At 38.6% G+C, this 22,772-nt stretch overlaps 1 pseudogene; it reads right to left on the bottom strand.

The window, feature by feature from the left end:
- Positions 1-781: 781 nt before the first annotated feature.
- LOC131900544 (vomeronasal type-2 receptor 116-like) overlaps positions 782-22,772 on the bottom strand; it is a 41,682-nt pseudogene continuing 19,691 nt past the window's right edge.

Genomic DNA, 22,772 nt, shown 5'->3' with positions numbered 1-22,772 from the left:
TGCAAAATATTTCTTGTTTAGGGATGGGATTTGAGTCCATGTCTACTTGTTAGTACTGTGATATTTTTTGGCTTGTGCCACTGTAGATCTTATGTATGTTTCCAAAATTGTGATTTCATGTTAGTCCTGTCGATTTAGTTAGTCCTAGATGACAGTGCTTTCATGAAGACACGTACTATGTGTGCCTCTTGAAACGTTTCCACTCCTTTTTCCATATAAATCCCTGAGGCTTGTGGGGTGGGATTTCTCTATACTACCAGCTGCTGACGTGATATTCCAGAGGGCAATACTTATGTCTTTCATCAAATATGGAAAAGTTGAACTGGTGCCCAAGTTCAACTTTCCAATACTGACTATCGTGCAAGTTGCTAGAAAGTAGTCTGCAAGATATCACAGGAAAAAAAATATGTGGGAATGAAGACTAACAGGGGTCCATTTATTAATGATTCCTCTCATTCAACATATACATTTAGAACCAAGCAATCAAGCCATCTACAAAATAGTCCCAACCTGAAGCTCAGAGAACATTGAAAAAGGAAGAAATACCTGGAGAGCCAGAAGATGAGGGAGATTCCTGTGAGAATATGTCTACTATGAATAGCAGAATGTATACAGTAAAGTCTCACCCACAATACCATCAAAATATAAGGTAAACAAAGATGACATTATAAAGCCTCATAAACTGGATGGGAAAATGATGAAAACTGGAAGTGAAAGAGATGGTCACCCCAGGGAAATTGAACAGAGATTTTTTAAGTAAAATCTTAAAACTATGAATGGGTCAATAAAGTGATCTATCCCTGAGCTTTTGAAGAGAATTTAAATCTGGTCTTATCAAAATAACATAACATTTTGGGACAAAGATGCACCCTAACAACCCGGCACTGAAGGCCAAGATGGAGAAGACCTCCACAGTCACCATGACCTTCCCCTTTGTGCTGTGGTAGACAGGGAGAAAGGTGACCCAGACACTGCAGAACACCAATATGCTGAAGGTCAGGAATTTAGCTTCATTGAATCTGTCAGGAAGATTCCGGGCCAAAAAGGCCACAGTGAAGCTTCCCAGAGCCAAGGAGCCCAAGTATCCCAACACAAGATGGAATGCAATGACTGAGCCTTTTTTGCAAACAATGATGATCTGTCCATGTTCAGAGTGTGTATCTGTGTCAATAAAGGGAGTGGATGTGACCAGCCAGATTCCACAGAGAATGAATTGGACCATGGTACAGATGGGAATGACAAATTTAGGTGCCCCTGATACCAGCATTCCTCTCATCCTTTTTCCTAGAGTAATGAGCTTGAAGGCCAAGACAACAGTAATAGTCTTGGCCAAGACAGTAGACACAGCCACGGTGAAAAAAGACTCCAAATGTGGTCTGCTGCAGGATGCAGGTGACTATGTGGGGATGCCCAATGAACAGCAATGAGCAGAGGAAACATATGGTGATGGAGATCAGTAGGATGTAGCTGAGAATGCAGTTATTGGCCTTCACAATGGGAGTGTCATTGTACTTCACAAAAGCACCAAGAACAAGAGCTGTGAGGGCAGAGAAGCACAGGGACATGAAGGCCAGAGTCATCCCCAATGGGTCTTCATATGCTAGAAAGGAGACATGTCTTTGCAGGCAGCATGTGTGCTCTGTGTTTGAATACTGATCCTCTGGACAGTGCACACATTGCTTCATATCTGCAGAAGGAAATTAAGAACAAATTCTCATAAAATTTCATCATTATATTCTTAATCTTTTAGTATCTGTATTAATCAGAGGATACCTCAATAACTGTTTTGGTGTTCAATAACAATTTTTTCCTTGTTACTGTATGGAGCAGTGAGGTCAGGCTGCTTTGTAGCAATTCATGCTTGGTGATGAAAATTGCCACCTTCATGATAAAGGGAGCTGAGAATCTTCTTACTCCTGTTTATCAATTACCATATATGAAAATTTTTAAAAATAAGAAAAATACTTGGTTTCTTAGGTCTTGTAAGTGGTAATAGAAACAGCTTAAATTAGTTAATTACTCAGATATTATATTTATTGTCTACAGATCTGTGTACTGTGAATGTGTGGTGGTTAAAGTGAGAGTGGTTCCTATATGGTCATAGATTTGATTGCTTGGTCACTAGGGAATGGCCCTATTTGAAAATACTAAAATATGTGTTCTTATTGGAGTAGGTGTGACCTTGTTAGGAGAAGTTTGTCACTGAGGATGGGCTTTCAGTTTTCAAATCTCAAGCCAACCCCAGTGTCTCTCCCTACATGCTCCTGAGGATCTGGATGTAGAACACACATCTACTTCTCTGGAAATGTGTGTGTCTCTGTTCTGACATGTTTCCTGACATTATGACAAAGGATTAAAACTGTAAGCAAGCCCCCAATTAAATGCTTTATATATAAGTATTGTCATGTTTATGGTGTCTCTTCACTCTAATATAACAGACACTAAGAGAAAAATATTTGTTGTTGCCAGAATGTGGACTTTGGATCTATGGATTAGAAAAGCAGTTGAATGTTTTAAGTAAGGCTTAATGGGCCATACTATTAGAAGCATTGAAGGCAGCCCTGGGGGATATTTGAACAGTGGGAACCTCTGAAACTCAAGTAGTTTCATAGGCATAAAAATTAGTAAAGGCTCATAGACTGTTACTTTAATATTTTGACTAAGAATGTGGTTCCTTTTTGCCCTGGTCAAAAATATAGCTGAAGCCAAATTGAAGAGTTCTGAATTAAGAAAACTGAGGAAATTTTATGATAGCCTAGTCTTGACTTCCTTATATGGTTATTAGTTTTTACTCTTATTCAAATCTGTAATGAAAAAGACCTAGGTGAGCATGGAAAAATACGAAACAAATAGTTTGAGAAGAAAGGGAGCACCAGGAAGTGTAATGGAGGTAATTGCAGAGGTTAAAGAGATAAAAAAGTTTAAAGAAAAGCCTGATGCTAAATAAAATAAAGAGAGTGGCAACATAGGACAAGAATGTACTGAGCTAAGCTTCCAATTTGTGAAATGAAATACATAAGGTTTCAGTGAAAGAAATCATCAAAAATAAAAATTGGGTAAAACTGTATTTGAACAAGGGGGCCAAGTTCCAAATCTAGTAAGCAGAAAACAATGGAAGAGTTGGTCAAATGGTTTTGGCTTTGAGCAAAGGATAGAAGGAGGTGGATGTGGAATATCCATCCATGATTAAGTAGAGCCACTAGGACAGGTATATGTCCAAGGTGTCCATGCATGGGGGCCAAAAGATGCCATTGGGTGAAGTGGTGGAGTTGAAGCTCATATTTCATTGGAGATCCCAAGATGTTGGAGATGCCAGAGTCATGGGGTAACTGCCAAGATACCTGCACACAGGATGTTGTACTAGCCCAAAAGAGTAGTTTGTTCCAATCAACAAAACAGAAAGGTGTTGGAGATCTGGAGTGCTTTACAAAACAGACATGGAGATGCAGAATTTGGACTTCTGGAATTTTGAAGTTCGACTAAATGCATTTTAAATTATGATGTTCCTACAAGCCTAGGTGGACCAGGGACTGTTACTTGGTGGTTTCAGTGAGAATGACCCCCATAGGCTCATAGATTATTATGCTTGTACACCAGGGAGAGGCATGATTGAAAAGGATTAAGTGATTTATTGTGTTGGAGTACATGTGGCATTTTTGGAGAAAGTGTGTAACTGACAATGGGCTTTGGTTTCTCAAAAACACAAGCAGCCCCACTGTCTCTCTCTTCCTTCTGCCTGAATATCTAAAAAGAGAACACTCAGCTGCTTCTCCAGAACCATACCTGCCTGTGTGCCACTGGTCTCATTGTAATTACAATAATGGATTAAACCTCTGTTAGCATAAGTGAGCCAGAATTAAATGCTTTTCTCAAAAAAAAATTTCATGTGCATGGTGTCTCTTCATAGCAATAGAACACTAAGACAGCATGACCAGATCACAAAGGCAGCTGATATAATGTTATGTATGTACATTTTGCCTTGACCCTTAGTCTGTATCTTCATAGAGAGTCAATAATTGACAATTATCTCAGGTACGTAATGTTTGCATAAAGCAATATTCCATTGAAGAAGCTGTACTCTTGTGCAACAAAATGCCCTTCACTTTATATTCATAACATCAACAATTAACATAAATATTTGGGAAAAAGGACATTTACATTTTCCATTATGTTTTATTCCTATGATGTCTGGTGTATGAATAGCTATAAATTCACATTTACTTTTGTTCTTGACACTACTCACTTGTGTATTAGAAGAAAAAAGAAAATCTAAACTAATCATGAATTTTGAGTAAGTTACAACATAAAAATATAGATATTTTTCAACACTATATTTAAAATTCATACATACATATAATGTATTTGGATTTAATCTACCTTCCTAATCATTTTGCTATTGATTTGAGAATGGAGTAGACATGTCAATGTGTTTCAAGTGAGACTAATGCTGGTACTAAAGGGAGAAATGAAGGGGACGTAATTAATTTTAAACTAAAATAAATTTAAATTAAATATATTCTGTTTATATGGTATGCATACATGTGTACATATGATTTTATGTATGAGTGATTTTTGCATATCAGTGTGAGCACACACGTATTTCTGCATGCATTTGCAGTTCAGAATGCAATCATCAGGTGTTTTTCTTCAGTTCCCTCTCTTTTTTTTATTTTTTAAATTACACTCATGATATTCATTAATTACACTAATAATATTAATCACATTTGTGGTATTCATAGAATACATTCACAGTATTCATTCAATTATATATATATACATATATTTTAATTTTAAATGTTGAATGTCATTTATTGAAGGAGGGAGGAGGTTTTAAATACAGGCTTACAGCACAATGGGAGAACCCCAGAGGGCAGAAGTTCACTACTGATGTTTTACAATCTTGCATCTAAGCTGTTAACACCCATTATTCAGGATACACAGACAAGAAACTTCCCTTAAGCATTCAGGAGGGTGGAACCTGGCAGGAAATTAGCATAGGGAGGATATCAAGGTCAAGATCTGAAAGCAAGGCAACAGTTACCCAAAATGGGGGCCAGGGACTTACAGGTCCCCCTTTTATTAAATAATGAGCTTCTGACTTGGGTGGCGTGGGACGTCAGCAGGTCATCTTATCCATCATGGAGATGCCTGCCCAGGCCCCAGAGGTGCTCTGCCTTAGGTTGATGAGTGCCCCCCAGGCATTACCCGTCTCTGAATACTCATTATCATACAGGCTCAATCGTGTGTGAGCTGTAGAGTTAACTGCTGTCAAAGATCTCAAAATGGCACTGGGCTTGCAATCTGTGTGTTCAACACAGAAAAGACCAACAGAGGTCCTATCTCACCCATAGCCAGTAGGCTAAAGGCAACTGAGCCATTTCCTTCCTTAATGAGCCATACTGTACGTTAGAGTCCTTGTAAGATAGTATCCCAAAAGCAACTGAAACTTGAGTTTATAAATTTATAATTTTCAAAGCCAAAACTTGAGTTTATAAATTTATAATTTTCAAAGCCAGTCGAGATGTATATAACTACTGAATTAAATTTATCATGTCCAATAGAATGGAAGATTAACTAACTGTGGTAGCTACTTTTGCTGCCAGGGTCTCCACTGTGCTAGCTGTAGTAAGCAACTATGAAATGGTAATCCCAGACACAGTAGCAGCGGTGGCCACCATTGCTATAACAGCAACAGCGGCAGCAGCAATGTCAATTTCTCTTCTGGAGTGTGTGGACATCCACTGGCATGGATACAGTTCCCTCTCTTTTGTGTAGTCTTTTTTTTTTAGTGGGGTTTTTTTTTTTTTGGAGCCAGGGTTTCTCTGTGTAGTTTTGGTGCCTGTCCTGGATCTTGCTCTGTAGACCAAGCTGGCCTCAAACTCATAGAGATCCTCCTGGCTCTACATCCTGAATGCTGGGATTAAAGGCATGTGCCACCACTGACAGGCTGGGTAGTCTCTTTTTGTTTCCAACTACACATTCCAACTTAGATGCTGTGCAAGATTATGTATATTCTGAGTACTTTCCTTATCTCTTGGTAGGATGTGATTGCTGAAGAACACTATCACATCTTTGGGTGTATTCTTGGGGTCTGAACTCTTTCTATACATTTCACAATAATTGCTTGGTTCTGAAAGCTATTCTCCAAGGTCTTAAATATATTTCATTAAAGAACAAGAGTCTGAACCTCTCTCTGGTCCTCATCAGTGACAAGGTATGCGACAGGTAGATGATAATGTGGACTGGCTGATCCTGTTTTAATTTCAATTGGTACAAATGGTTAAGGAAGATTAGACATATGGATAGCAATACTGTGTTCAAAAGTTTATTGTAGAATAAATTACAAAGTATTTGTTTTTTATTAAATATTTTTTTGCAGTGAGTAACTCTTCTCCCACCCAGAGAGTCCTGCCTCTAGGATTCAGGCTCTGGGACAGAGTCAGTCCCTGTGTACCCCTACCCAACTATGCCCCAGCTGCTAGCCAGCAGGGAAAACTCCTGCGGGAAGGCCCCCCTACAAAAACCCCCATACGACCCTGCAATCTACAAGACCCACACCCTACCACAATACCCATCCACCTATGACTCCAGTAACTTCCTGAGACATGGAAAACAAATTGTAAGCTCTCATTAAACCACAGACACTTCCTGAGACACAGAATCTGTCAGCTCTGACTGGACCAAGAGTCCTGATAAGACCAAGAGTGGCTCCCTGAGCCACGTAACCAGCTAGCTTGGATTGGACAAGGAGCAGCTACCAGAGATACAGAATGTGCCAGCTCTAATTAGACCAAGAGCTAAGATTGGACCAAAAGGGGCCCCCTGAGACACAGACACAACAAGCACAGATTGGACCAATAGCAGCTCACTCAGACACAGGAACCTCTTGCACATATTGGAGGAAGAGATAGGTAGAGTCCAGTGCAAACATACATATAAAAATATAAAGAGCAACATGGCATCAACAAAACATAGCCCTTCGACAACAGGAAGACCTAAACATCACAATGTAGAAACAGAAGAAAGCCACTTTACAAATAACTTCATGATGATACTAGAGGTCTTTAAAGAGCAAGTGAAAATTTCCCTTAAAGAAATTGAGGAAAGACAAACAAAAATTGGAAGAAATCAATAAATCCCTTAAAGAAAGGCAAGAAAACCATGTAAAACCAATTAAGCATGTGAAGGAAACAGTTTAAGACCCAAAAGTGAAACAGAAACAATAAAGAAGACACAAACAGGGGGAATGCTGGAAATAGAAAATTTGAATAAATTAACAGGAAACACAGATGCAAACATAACTAACAAAATACAAAAGATGGAAGAGAGAATCTCTGGTGTAGAGGACACATTAGAGGAAATAGATTTGCCAGTCAAAGAAAATACCAAAGCCAAAATAGTCATAACACAAAATGTCTAGGAAATTTGGGACACCATGAAAAAGCCAAACCTAAGAATAATTAGGATAAAAGAAGGAGAAGAATACCAACTCAAAGGCACAGAAAATATATTCAACAAGATCAGAGAGAAAAACTTTCCCAACTTAAAGAAGGAAATACCTATGAAGATAAAAGAAGCCTATAGAACACCAAACAGACTAAACCCCCAAGAAAGTATCCTTGCCACATAATAATTAAATGACTAAACCTACAGAATAAAGAAATAATATTAAGAGCAGCAAAGAAAAATGGCCAAGTGACTTCTAAAGGCAAACCCATTACAATAACACCTGACTACTCAATGGAGACTTTGAAAACCACAAGATCCTAGACAGATGTGATGAAAACACCAAAAGATCATGGAGGCCAGTCTAGACTAATATATCCAGCAACACTTTCAATCACCATAGACAGAGTGAGCAAGACATTCCAAGACAAAACCAGATTTAAACAATAGCTATCCACAAATCCATCCCTATAGAAAGCACCAGAAGGCCGGGCGGTGGTGGCGCACGCCTTTAATCCCAGCACTCGGGAGGCAGAGCCAGGTGGATCTCTGTGAGTTCGAGGCCAGCCTGGACTACCAAGTGAGTTCCAGGAAAGGCGCAAAGCTACACAGAGAAACCCTGTCTCGAAAAACCAAAAAAAAAAAAAAAAGAAAAAAAAAAAGAAAGCACCAGAAGAAAAATTCCAACCTAAGGATATTAGATACACCCATGAAAACACAGACAATAGACAACCCCACAGCAGTAAACTTCAAAGAAGAGAAATACACACAAACCATCACCAAAAGATAACAGGAATTAACAATCACTGGTCATTAATATTTTAATATCAATGGACTTAATTCACCAATAAAAAACATAGGCTAACAGAGTGGATAAGAAAGCAGGACCCAACTTTCTGCTGCATACAAGAAACACACATCAACTTCAAAGACAGAAACTACCTCAGAGTAAAAGGCTCAGAAAAGACTTTCTAAAAAAATGGACATAAAAATCAAGCTGGTGTAGGTACCCTAATATCTAACAAAACAGACTTCAAACTGAAATCAATCAAAAGAGATTGAGAATGACTTTGCATCCTCATCACAGGAATGATCGACCAAGATGAAGTTTCAATTCTGAACATTCATGTCCTAAATATAAGGGTATCCACATATGTCAAAGAAGCATTACTAAATCTTAAATTACACATCAAACTCCACACATTAATAATGCGAGACTTCAACACCCCACTCTCACCACTGGACAGATCTGCAAGCTCAAATTTTAACATAGAAATAAGGGACTTAACAGATATTATGACTCAAATGCCCTTAATAGATATCCACAGAATATTCTGCCCTTAAAAAAAAGAATATATCTTCTTCTCAGAACCCCATGGAATGTTCTCTAAAGTCGACCACACACTCGGTAACAAAGCAATTCTCAGTGCATACAAAAAATTGGAATGACCTCCTGTATTCTATTGGACCATCATGGGAAAAATTAGATTTCAACTGTAGATGTACCCAACCTTCTTATTAAATAAGAAACACAGAACCAATGCAAAGAAGAAAGCCAAGAGGTCAGAGCTAAGAGCTAAAACCTTACCCTTCCTCCTGCAGTGGTCCTACCTCTCCGAACTAGCTACCCCTGTGTTAAAGTCTTTATATAGTGTTCCTGTTCTGCCTTCTCATTGGTTGTAAACCCAACCACATGACTGCCTTGTCACAGCCTGTCTGTATAGGCCTCCAGGTTTTCCTTGCTTGGTATTGAGATTAAAGGCATGTGTGTCCAATAATGGCTGTATCCCTGAACACACAGAGACTTACCCAGCTCTGCCTACCAAGTGCTGGGATTACAAGTGTACGCCACCACTGCCCTGCTTTCCTATGGCTTGCTAATAGCTCTGACCCCCAGGCAACTTTATTTATTAACATACAAATAACATTTTAATACAAATAAAATATCACCATATTTAATAACAAAAATTAATATTTAATAACAAAAATTATGGAAGGTCTACAATCACATGGAAACTGAATAATGCTCTACTGAATCACCAATGGGTAAAGGAATAAAGAAAGAAAGAAATTAAAGACTTCCTAGAATTCAATGATAATGAATGTACTACATACCCAAACTTATGGAACACTATAAAAGCATTGTTAAGAGGAAAATTCATAGCACTAAATGCCCACATGAAGAAGGTGGAGAAATCCCATATTAGTGACTTAATGGCACACCTAAAAGCTCTAGAATAAAAAGAAGCAAACTCATCCAGGAGAAATAGATGCCAGAAAATAATCAAATTGAGATCTGAAATCAGTAAAATAGAAACAAAGAGAACAATACAAAGAATCAATGAAACAAAGAGTTGGTTCTTTGAGAAAATCAACAAGATAGACAAGCCCTTATTCCAAATTAACCAAAGGGCAGAGAGAAAGCATCCATATTAACAAAATCAGAAATGAAAAGGGAGACAAAACAAGAGACAATGAAAAAATTCAGAATATCATCAGGTCATACTTCAAAAACATGTACACAACAAAATTGGAAAATATAAAAGAAATGGACAATTTTCTAGATAGGTACCACATACCAAAACTAAATCATGACCAAGGAAACAATTTAAATTGACCAATAAACCCTAAGGAATTAGAAACAGTCATTAAAAGTCTCCCAACCAAAAAGAGCCCAGGACCAGACGGTATCAATGCAGAATTCTACATTATCTTCAAAGAAGAGTTAATACCAATACTCCTCAAATTGTTCCACACAACAGAAACAGAAGGAACATTACCAAACTTTTTTTTATGAGACTACAGTTACTCTGATTTCCAAGCAACACAAAAATGCAACAAAGAAAGAGAATTACAGGCCAATCTTCCTCATGAACATTGATGCAAAAATACTCAATAAAACATTGGCAAACCGACTCCAAGAACACATCAAAAAAATTATCCACCATTAAGTTGAAATTTCATTTGTGTTGAAATGTGATTTTATTTGTATGTTAATAAATAAAATTGCCTGGGGGTCAGAGCTAATATCAAGCCATAGCAGAAACCAGATGGTGGTGGCGCACACCAATCTCATGGCAGGCAGAGTCTGTGTGTTCAAGGACATAGTCAGCTTAGAGACAAGCCTTTACTCTCAATACCAACCATAGAGACCTGGAGGTCTGTGTAGACAGGCAGTGATGAGGAGGTCATGTGGTTGAGTTTACAACCAATGAGAAGGCAGAACAGAAAGTCAATAAAAAGACAGACACGTAGGAAGTAGGTCTCTTTCTAAGGGGAAGGACAGCAGCAGCAACAGTGATAAGAAGGCAGTTTTAGTCTCAGCTATTAGCTACTGCTCTGACTTCTTGGGCTTTTAACTCTGCATTTGGTTCTGTGTTTCTTTTTTTTTTTTTTTTTTTTTTTAATTTTTATTTTGCAATACAATTCAGTTCTACATATCAGCCACAGATTCCCTTGTTCTCCCCCCTCCCGCCCCCCTTGCCTTCCCCCCAGCCCGCCCCCCATTCCAATCTCCTCCAGGGCAAAGCCTTCCCCACAGACTGAGATCAACCTGGTGGACTCAGTCCAGGTAGGTCCAGTCCCCTCCTCCCATGCTGAGCCAAGGGACCCTGCATAGGCCCCAGGTCTCAAACAGCCAACTCATGCAATGAGCACAGGACCCGGTCCCACTGCCTGGATGCCTCCCAAACAGATCAGGCCAATCAACTGTCTCACCCACTCAGAGGGCCTGATCCAGTTGGTGACCCCTCAGCCATTGGTTCATATTTCATGTGTTTCCGTTTGTTTGGCTATTTGTCTCTGTGCTTTATCCGACCTTGGTCTCAACAATTCTCTCTCATATAAACCCTCCTCATTCTCGCTAATTGGACTCCCAGAGATCCACCTGGACTCCCAGAGATCCACCTGGATACAGCATATATGTCTGCAGGCCAGAAGAGGGCACCAGATCTCATTACGGATGGTTGTGAGCCACCATGTGGTTGCTGGGAATTGAACTCAGAACCTCTGGAAGAGCAGTCAGTGCTCTTAACCTCTGAGCCATCTCTCCAGCCCTGTGTTTCTTATTTAATAAGTCTGTTACATCTACGCACCATGATCAAGCATGTTTCATCCCAGAGATTCAAGGATGGATTAACATACAAAAATCTGTCAATGTAATAAACGATATAAACAACCTGAAAGAAAAAAAAAGCACATGGTCATTTCATTAGATGCCAAAAAGGCCTTTGACAAAATCCAACACCCCTTCATGATAAAGGTCTTAGAGAGAAAAGGAATATAAGGAACATACCTAAACATAATAAAAGCAATTTACAGCCAGTCAAAAGCCAACATCAAATTAAATAGAGAGAAACTGAAAGTGATTCCACTAAAATCAGGAACAAGACAAGTCTGTCTGCTCTCACCATATTTATTCAATATAGTACTTGAAGATCTAGCTAGAGCAATGAGACTACAAAAGGATATCAAGTGGAAACAAATTGGAAAGAAAGAAGTAAAACTTTCATTATTTGTAGATGGCATGACATTATATAAGTGACCCCAAAAAGTCTACCAGGGAACTCCTACAGCTGATAAACTCCTTCAGTAATGTGGCCGGATACAAGATTAACTCAAAAAAATCAGTAGCCCTCCTATATACAAATGACAAACAAGATGAGAAAGAAATCAGTGAAACATCACCTTTACAATAGCCACAAATAATTTAAAATACCTCAGGGTAACTCTGACTAAGCAAGTGAAAGACCTGTATGATAAGAACTTTAAGTCCCTGAAGAAAGAAATTGAAGAAGATCTCAGAAAATAAAAAGATCTCCCATGCTCATGGATATGTAGGATTAACATAGTAAAAATGGCAATTATACCAAAAGCAATCTACAGAATCAATGCAATCCCCATCAAAATCTCAACACAGTTCCTCATAACCTGGAAAAGACAATACTCAACATCATTTGGGAAAAAAGAAAACCCAGCATAGCAAAAAGAAACCTGTACAACAAAGCCACCTCTGGAGGCATCACCAGTCCTGACATCAAGCTCTACTATAGAGTTATAGTAATAAAAACAGTTGGGTATTGGCATAAAAACCAACATGTGGACCAATGGAATTGAATTGAACACCCTGACACTAACCCACACACCTATAAACACCTGACTTTTGACAAAGAAGATAAAACTGTACAATGGAAAAAAGAAAGCATCTTCAGCCCATGCTGCTGGCATAACTGGATGTCAACATGCAGAAGATTGCAAATAGATCCAACTATTGCCATGCACAAAACTCAAGTCCAATGTGGATCAAAGACCTGAACACAAATCAGTTACACTGAACATGATAGAAGAGAAAGTAGGACATAGTCTTGAATGCATTGACACAGGAGACCACTTCCTAAATATAACACCAGCAGCACAGATACTGAGAGCAACAATTAATAAATGGGACCTCCAGAAACTGAGAAGCTTCCATAAGGCAAAGGATACAGTAAATAAGACAAAAACACAGCCTACAAAAAAGGAAAAGATTTTCACCAACCCCACATCTGACAGAGGGCTGATCTCCAAAATAAATATATATTTTTTAAAAACTCAAGAAACTAGTCATCAAAATAACAAACAATTCAATTTTAAAAAATGGGCTATAAAGCTAAACAGAGAATTCTCAAAGGAAGAATTTCAAATGGCTGAAAGACATTTAAGGAATTGCTCAACATCCATAGTCATCATGAGATTAAAATCAAAATGACTCTGAGATACCATTTTACACCTGTCAGAATGGCTAAGACCAAAAAACACTGAAGACAACTTATGTTGGAGAGGATATGGTGCAAGGGAAACATTCCTCCACTGTTGGTGGGAGTGCAAACTTGTACAGCAACTTTGGAAATCAGTGTGGCAGTTTCTCAGAAAATTGGGAAATAATCTTCCTCAAGACTCAGCAATACCACTCTTGGGCATATACCCAAGGAATGCCCAATCATACACAGGGACACATGCTCAACTGTGTTCATAGCAGCATTATTCATAATAACCAGAACCTGGAAACAACATAGATGCCCCTCAACTGAAGAATTGATTAAGAAAATGTGGTACATAAACACAATGGAATACTATTCAGCAAAGAAAACAATGACATCATAAAATTTGCAGGCAAATGGGTGGAAATAGAAAATATCATCCTGAGTGAGGTAATCCAGACTCAGAAGGACAAACATGGTATGAACCCACTCAAAAGTGCACACTAGAAGTAAAGCAAAGGATAACAACCCACAACTCCAGAGAAGCTAACTAACAAGGAAGACCCAAAGAGGGAAACATGGATCACTCTGGTAAGGGGAAATAAATGAGATCTCAATCAGTGAAATGGGTGTGAGAGTTGGACAGTGGAGGGAAGGGCATGGGGAATAAGAACACAAGGGAATGGGATGTCAAGCTGTAACAGGGATGGAGTGAGAAAGCAATGAGAAAGATACCATGATGGAGAGAGATATTATTGGGATAGGAAGAAACTCAGTGCTAGGGAAGTTGCCAGGAATCCCCAAGGATATCCCCAGCTTGGACTACTAGAAATAATGGAGAGTGTACCTGGACTGAACTGGCTTGCCCCAGAGATCAAACCAGATAATACCCTGTCATCACAGAGCTTTTCTCTGATGATTGGTGGAGGCAGATGTAGAGATCCCCAGCCAAACACTAGGCAGAGCTCCAGGAGTGCAGTTGGAGAGTAAAGAGGGATTCTATGAGCAAGTGCATCATGATCAAGATGGGGAAACCTGCAAAGATTACCAAACCAAACTAGTGGGAACTCATGAAAGTTGAATCAATGACTGTGGAGCCTGCGTGGGACTTGACTAGGCCCTTTACATGGCAAGACAATTGTGTAGCATGATTTACTGGGGGGAGCATGGCAGTAGAATCAGAATCTATCTCTGGTGCATGAAGGGGCTTTTTGGAGCCCACTACCTATGATTGGACACCTGGTGCAGCCTTGACACAGGAGGAAGGGCTTAGACTTGCCTCTACTAGATATACCTCTCCCTGGGATGCCTTGCCTTCTTGTGCAAGGGAATGGTGTTTGGTTGGGAGGGGAAGGTGGAGGGGGTGGAAGGAGGGAAGAGGGGGATCTCTCATTAGCGTGTAAAATGAAAAAAATTTCTTAACGAAAAAAAACATTTTTTGGAAAATATAAAATCTGTAACCTTCATTGTGTAAGCAAAATGTGCTGTTTAAAGAAGACAGTTCAGTTTCATTACAGAGTTCATATTATGCTTGATATCAGGAAAATCATTAAATTAAAATCACATATTTTATGTCTTCAGTTTCCTTCCAGGAACTTTCTATTTTTGAAAAGAAAAGATACTCAGTATCTTTTCTGCACACAAATACATACCTGTCTCATTAGAAACCTCATTCTCTGGGCACCAGAAACAATCAAAGCAGCAGTCGGCTGTTTCTTTCTGATGAAATTTCCTGAATCCAGGAGTGCATGTCACACTGCATGTAGAAGTTGGAACCTGAGGCAAACAAAATAACAGGCATAGGTTACAAATATTCTTCTATTTTCATATATTCAGATATCTGAGCATTTTCTATAAACCTGCAGTGAAATTGAAGGCCATACAATATTTAGTACACTGAGTAACATTGTATGTATAAAGTTTGATTATAAAGATTAGAAATTATTTCCTCCCTGATTGAAATGGTCCAAAATGCATAATTAGCAGACATGCATTGCTACTGAAGGGCTTAAAAATCAAAATCAAGGATTATGACTTGGGTGGGAGAGAAAACAGAGTGGAATAATGTAGAGTCCTGGAATGAAGAAAACAAAGGATGTTGCAGGAGACTATCACAGGCTTAAATTTTTAAGTTAAAATGAAATTTTAGGATACAAAAAAATGTTTCTGGAAACAACTACATGTTATCCTTGATTAAGCTATAAAGATGTTCACACAGAATCACAAAATTTCATGATTTATCTAGTTACAAAATTTTAATAATCTAAAATTTTTTATTTTGTATACCTGTTTCTATGGTGTGAGGTGAATTGAGATATGCCCTTGGTATCCATGGATACCAAAAGGGTTGTTTCCCCATGACCTGCACTTATAGGAAGTTGTGAACCATCAAACACAGATGCTGTGTGAATTGAGCTTGGACCATTTCCAAGAGCAGTGATTGTTGTTAACCACCAAGCCATTATTCTGATCCCACAAATTTTTATAACACACACATACTAAAAAGAATGAAATTATGGTGTACACACCAGTGTTGCTCCCATGGTCTGCTCTAAGTCTTCAGAAATGTGCAGTTGTTGGCTCTGTGGTAAATAGGAGGAATAACCTCCTATTTTCACCTTTAATCCAAAGCCTTGTGGGAAATTCCAAATGTTGTAAATGTCATAGTCTGCACATAGGTTTCCTCTCAGATTCATGTCCACCAGCTCTCCAATAGGATTAGTAAATACCCTGCTCTTCAGCAAAGAAGCCATCTAAGTGAGATACATCATTAAATGATTACATGAAAAGGCAACTATATTGAAGATATCCTATCTAGTGAAATACAAGATATCTCAGGGGTAATTAAATTTTGTTATACTTCATATGCATTTTTCATGGTGGAAATAGAAGAAATATTATCAAATAATTAATAACTTAGTGAAAGAAACCTGAACATTTATTACTTGCATGAAAAATGTCCAAAGGGATGATTTTACATAAATGTGTGGGGTTAATTTGTGTGTGTGTGTGTGTGTGTGTGTGTGTGTGTGTAGCAAAAATTAATTTTATAATAAGAGTAGATGTAAAATTAAGGAGTGAGTAGACTGGAAGTTTATGAAAGGAATATAGGGAATGCATATCATGCAAATACAATATACATATATGAGATAAAAATAAAATTATTAACACCAAGCAGTGTTAATAATACACTACATCCTTAACTGATACTTTATATATTTATGACATTTATCAACACATATTTTGCATCTCTAGAAAGAAATTCTCTTCTGGTTGTCACTTAAGGATTTTATGATAAAATTTTGAGTTATTATTTCCAATGTTGAACTCATTCGTTAAAATGTTGAGACAGGCCAGTCCCTGGCAACCCCCACCCAACTGTGCCCCAGTGGCTGGCCAACAAGGAAAACTGCCTGTGACCAGGCTCCCCCACCAAACCCCTCCATCGGACCCTGAAATCTACAAGATCCAAGCCCTACCCCAATATCCATCTGCCTGTGACCCCAGTAATTTCCTGAGACAAGAAATCTGCCAGCTCACATTGGATTAAGAGCTCTCATTGGACCAAGAGTGGTTTCCTGAGACACAGAATTTGCCAGCTCTCACTGGACCAAGAGAGGCTTCCTGAGACACAGAATCCACCAGCTCAGACTGGAACAAGAACCCTGATAAGACCAAGAGTGACTCCCTGAGTCACAGAATCAGCTAGTTGGGATTGGGCCAAGTGCAGCTCCATGAGATTCAGAATCTTCCAGCTACAATTAGACAAAGAGCTAAGATTGGACCAAAAGGGGCCCCCTGAGATACAGACACAAGCACAGAGTGGAGCAATAGCAACTTGCTCAGACACAGGCACCTTTTGCACCTATTAGAGGAAGAGAGTGGCAGACGTCAATGCAAAACTACATACAACAACATAAAGAGCAATATGGTGGCACCAGAACCTAGCCCTCCTCCTAGCGTAAGATCTGAACATTACAATGTAGAAGAAGCAGAAGAAAGTGACCTTAAAAACAGCTTCATGAAGATGCTAGAGGCCTTTAAAGAAAAAATGAAAAATTCCCTCAAAGAAACTGAGGAAAAGACAAACAAAAATTGGAAGAAAACAAAAAAAAATCCCTTAAAGAAAGCCAAAAAAGTCATGAAAAAGCAATTAAACATGTGAGGAAAAGAGTTCAAGACCTGAAAAGGGAAATAGAAACAATGAAGAAGACACAAACAGTGGATGCTGGAAATAGAAAATCTGAGCAAATGAACAGGAAACACAGATGCAAGCATAACCAACAGAATAAAAGAGATGGAAGACAGGATCTCTAGTTTAGAGGATACAATAGAGGAAATAGTTTCATCAGTCAAAGAAAACATCAAAGCCACAAAAGTCATAACACAAAATATCCAGGAAATCTGGGAACACCATGAAAAGGCCAAATCTAAGAATAATAGAGATAGAAGAAAGAGAAGAATACTAACTTAAAGGAATAGAAAATGTATTCAAAAAATCATGAAAAAACTTTCTCAACTTAAAGAAGGAAATACCTATGAAGATATAAGAAGCCTATAGAGCACCAAACTGACTACAGCCCCCAAAATGTTGCCTCACCACATAATAATTAAACAACAGAACATATAGAATAAAGAAAAAATATTGAGAGCAGCTGAGGAAAAAGGCCAAGTGACCTATAAAGGCAGACCCATTAGAATAACACCTGACTTCTCAATGGAGACTTTGAAAACCACAAGATCCTAGACAGATGTAATGAAGACACTAAGAGATCATGGAGGCCAGTCTAGACTAATATACCCAGCAAAACTTTCAATCACCATAGACAGAGTGAACAAGACATTCCAAGACAAAACCAGATTTAAACAATAGCTATCCACAAATCCATCCCTATAGAAAGCACCAGAAGAAAAATTCCAACCTAAGGATATTAGATAGACCCACGAAAACACAGACAATAGATAACCCCACAGCAGTAAATTTCAAAGAAGAGAAATACACACAAACCATCACCAAAAGATAACAGGAATTAACATTCACTGGTCATTAATATCTCTTAATATCAATAGACTTAATTCACCTATAAAAAGACAAAGGCTAACACAGTGTATAAGAAAGCAGGACCCATCTTTCTGCTGCATGCAAGAAACACACCTCCACTTCAAAGATAGACACTGCCTCAGAGTAAAAGGCTTGGAAAAGTCTTTCCAGTCAAACTGACTTAAGAAGCAAGCTGGTGTAGGTACCCTAATATCTAACAAAATAGACTTCAAACTGAAATCAATCAAGAGAGACCGAGATAGACATTACATACTCATCACAGGAATGATCCACCAACAAGAAATTTCAACTCTGAACATTTATGCCCCAAATAAAAGGGCACCCACATATGTGAAAGAAACATTACTACAGCTTAAATCACACATCAAACCCCACACATTAATAGTGGGAGACTTTAACACCCCACTCTCACCACTGGACAGATCTGACAGATCAAAATTTAACAGAGAAATAAGGGACCTAACTGATGCTATGACTCAAATGGACTTAAATGATATCTACAGAACAGTCCACCCTAACAAAAAAATAATATATCTTGCAAAAAGCAAATCTCAATAGATACAAAAAAATTGGAATAACTTCCTTTATCCTATCAGAACACCATGGCTTAAAGTTAGATTTCAACAACAACAAAAATTACAGAAAACCTACAATCTCATGGAAACTAAATAATACTCTACTGAATCACCAGTGGGTAAAGGAAGAAATGAAGAAAGAAAGTAAAGATGTCCTACAGTTCAATGAAAATGAATGTACTACATACCAAAGTTATGGGACACTATGAAAGCAGTGCTAATAGGAAAATTCATAGCACTATATGCTCACAAAAAAAGTAGGAGAAATCTCACATTAGTGACTTAACAGCACACCTGAAACCTCTAGGTCAAGAAGAAGCAAAGTCACCCAGGAGGAATAGACGCCAAGAAATAACAAATTGATAACTGAAATCAATAAAATAGAAACAAAGAGAACAATACAAAGAATCAATGAAACAATGCGTTGGGTCATTGAGAAAATCAACAAGATAGACAAGCCCTTATCCACAATAACAAAAAGGCAGAGAGAGAGCATCCAAATTAACAAAATCAGAAATGAAAAGGGAGGTATAACAACTGATGACAAGGAAATCCAAAGAATCATAAGGTTATATTTCAAATAACTGTACTCCACAAAATTGGAAAATTGTAGTGGGTAGCCATTCCAGCTTTGATCTGGAAGTTCCAACCCCATTGAGACTTCGGCAACTGTCACACCTAAAATGCAGGACCAAGGGAGGCACCTGGAGACCCGAGATCTGGATGGGCCAGCGCTCTCTGTTCCGGGACCCTGAACGGTGGAGGTGGACTGAGCAGAGCTCCAGAGAACACCGCTGGACTTCAATACACCTTCCCCAGACCCCGCGACCTACCTATCCCTTAATTTGTAAGTTACACCATTAAATAAAACTCCTTTTAACTACGTGGAGTGGCCTTAATAATTTCACCAATAATTTCACTAAAAGAAATGGACAATTTTCTGTATAGGTACCACATACCAAAGATAGGTACCATATCAAGACTAGATAAACAATTGGAATACACTAATAACCCATAAGGAAATAGAAATGGTCTTTAAAGTCTCCCAAAAACAAAGCCCAGGACCAGATGGTTTCAATGCAGAATTCTACCAGATTTTCAAAGAAGAGTTAATACCAATACTCTTTAATTTGTTCCACACAATAGAAACAGAAGGAATGTTACCAAACTCCTTCTATGAGGCTACAGTTACCATGGTACCCAAACCACACAAAGATGCAACAAAGAAAAAGAATTACAGACCAATCTCCCTCATGAACATTGATGCAAAAATACTTAATAAAAAATTGGCAAACCAACTCCAAGAACACATCAAAAACATTATCCACCATGATCAAGTAGACTTCATCCCAGAGATGCAAGGATTGTTCAACATACAAAAATCGATCAATGTAATCCACCATATAAACAAAATGAAAGAAAAAAACACATGATCCTTTCACTAGATGCTGAAAAGGCCTTTGACAAAATCCAACACCCCTTCATGATAAAGGTCCTGGAGAGATCAGGAATACAAGGAAACATACCTAAATATAATAAAGGCAATTTACAGCAAGCCAACAGCCAACATCAAATTAAATGGAGAGAAACTCAAAGTGATTCCACTAAAATCAGGAACAAGACAAGGCTGTCTGCTCTCACCATATTTATTCAATATAATACTTGCAGTTCCACCTAGAGCAATAAGACGACAAAAGGAAATCAAGGGGATACAAATTGGAAAGAAAGAAGTCAAACTTTCACTATTTTCAGATGGCATGACATTGTATAAGTGAACCCAAAAAGTCTACCAGGGAACTCCTACAGCTGATAAACTCCTTCAGTAATGTGGCAGGATACAAGATTAACTCAAAAAATCAGTAGCCCTTTTATATACAAATGACAAACAAGATGAGAAAGAAATCAGTGAAACATCACCTTTACAATAGCCACAAATAATATAAAATACCTTGGGGTAACTCTAACTAAGCAAGTGAAGGACCTGTATGATAAAAACTTTAAGTCTCTGAAGAAAGAAATTGAAGAAGATATCAGAAAATGGAAAGATCTCCCATGCTCATGGATAGGCAGGATTAACATAGTAAAAATGGCAATCTTCCCAAAAGCAATCTACAGAATCAATGCATCCCCATCAAAATCTCAACACAATTGTTCACAGACCTGGAAACAACAATTCTCAACTTCATATGGAAAAAAACAAAAAACCCAAGATAGCCAAAAGAATCCTGTACAATAAAACAACCTCTGGAGGCATCACAATCCCTGACTTTAAGCTCTACTATAAAGCTACAGTAGTAAAAATAGCTTGGTACTAGCATAAAAACTGACATGTAGACCAATGGAACCGAATTGAAGACCCTGACATTAATCCACATATGTAATTTTTGACACCTAATTTTTGACAAAGAAGCCAAAACTGTTCAATGGAAAAAAAGAAAGCATCTTCAACCCATGCTGCTGGCATAAGTGGATGTCAACATGTAGAAGGTTGCAAATAGACCCATATCTGTCACTGTGCACAACACTTAAGTCCAAGTGGATCAAAGACCTCAACATAAATCTAGTTACTCTGAACCTGATAGAAGAGAAAGTAAGTAGTCTTGAATGCACCAGAGATCACTTCCCAAATATAACACCAGTAGCACAGACATTGATAGCAACAATTAATAAATGAGACCTCTTGAAACTGAGAAGCTTTTGCAGGGCAAAGGACATGATCAATAAGACAAAACAACAGCCTACAGAATGGGAAAAGGTCTTCACCAAGCCGCACATCTGACAGAGAGCTGATATCCAGAATATATAAAGAACTCAAGAAACTAGACACCAAAATACCTAACAGTCCAATTTAAAAATGGGCTATAGAGCTAAAAAGAGAATTCTCGACAGAAGAAGCTCAAATGGCTGAAAGACATTTAAGGAATTGTTCAACATCCTTAGCCATCAGGGAATGCAAATCAAAACAATTCTGAGATACCATCTTACACCTATCAGAATGGCTAAGATCAAAACCACTGAAGACAGCTTATGTTGGAGAGGATGTGGAGCAAGGGGAATACTCCTCCACTGTTGGTGTCAATGCAAACTGGTACAGCCACTTTGGAAATCAGTATGGCGCTTTCTCAGAAAATCGGGTCTCATTCCTCTTCAGTACCCAGCTATACCACTCTTGGGCATATATCCAAGGAATGCTCAATCATACCACAAGAACACATGCACAGCGGTGTTTGTAGCAGCATTATTTGTAATAGCCAAAACCTGGAAAGAACTTAGATGCCCTTCAACTGAATAATGGATTAAGAAAATGTGATACATATACACAATGGAGTACTACTCCACAGAGAAAAACAATGACATCATGAGGTTTGCAGGCAAATGGATAGACCCAGAAAATATCATCCTGAGTGAGGTAACCCAGCCTCAGAAAGACAAACATGGTATGTCCTCACTCATAAGTGGATACTAGATGTAAAACAAAGGATAACCAGACTGCAACTCACAACTCCAGGGAGGCTAACTAGTAAAGATGACCCTAGGAAAGACACAGTGATTGCCCAGCAATGGAGAAATTGATGAGATCTACATGAGCAAACTGGGGGCCGGGGGGGAATGGAGTGCAAGGGTTGGGTGGAAGAGAGCTTAGGGGAGCAGGAGGTCTTAGCTGGATCAGGAACATAATGGGAGAACAAGGATAGAAATACCACGATAAATGAAGACCCCAGGGGAATAGGAAGAATCAGAGTGCTAGAAAGGTCCGAGGAATCCACAAAGATGACTCCACTATAAACTACTGGCAATGGTCCAGAGGGTGCCTGAGCTGACCTACTCTGGTGATTGGATGGCCAAACACCCTAACTGTCATGATAGAACCCTCATCCAGTAACTAATGAAAGCAGATGCAGAGATCCATGGCCAAACCCCAGGCAGAGCTCCAGGAGCTCAATCGATGAG

Source organism: Peromyscus eremicus, unplaced genomic scaffold, assembly GCF_949786415.1.
Source record: "Peromyscus eremicus unplaced genomic scaffold, PerEre_H2_v1 PerEre#2#chr22_unloc_1, whole genome shotgun sequence".
NCBI lineage: Eukaryota > Metazoa > Chordata > Mammalia > Rodentia > Cricetidae > Peromyscus > Peromyscus eremicus.
Note: the sequence above shows the minus strand (reverse complement) of the source record. Positions and strands in the feature narration are given on the sequence as shown.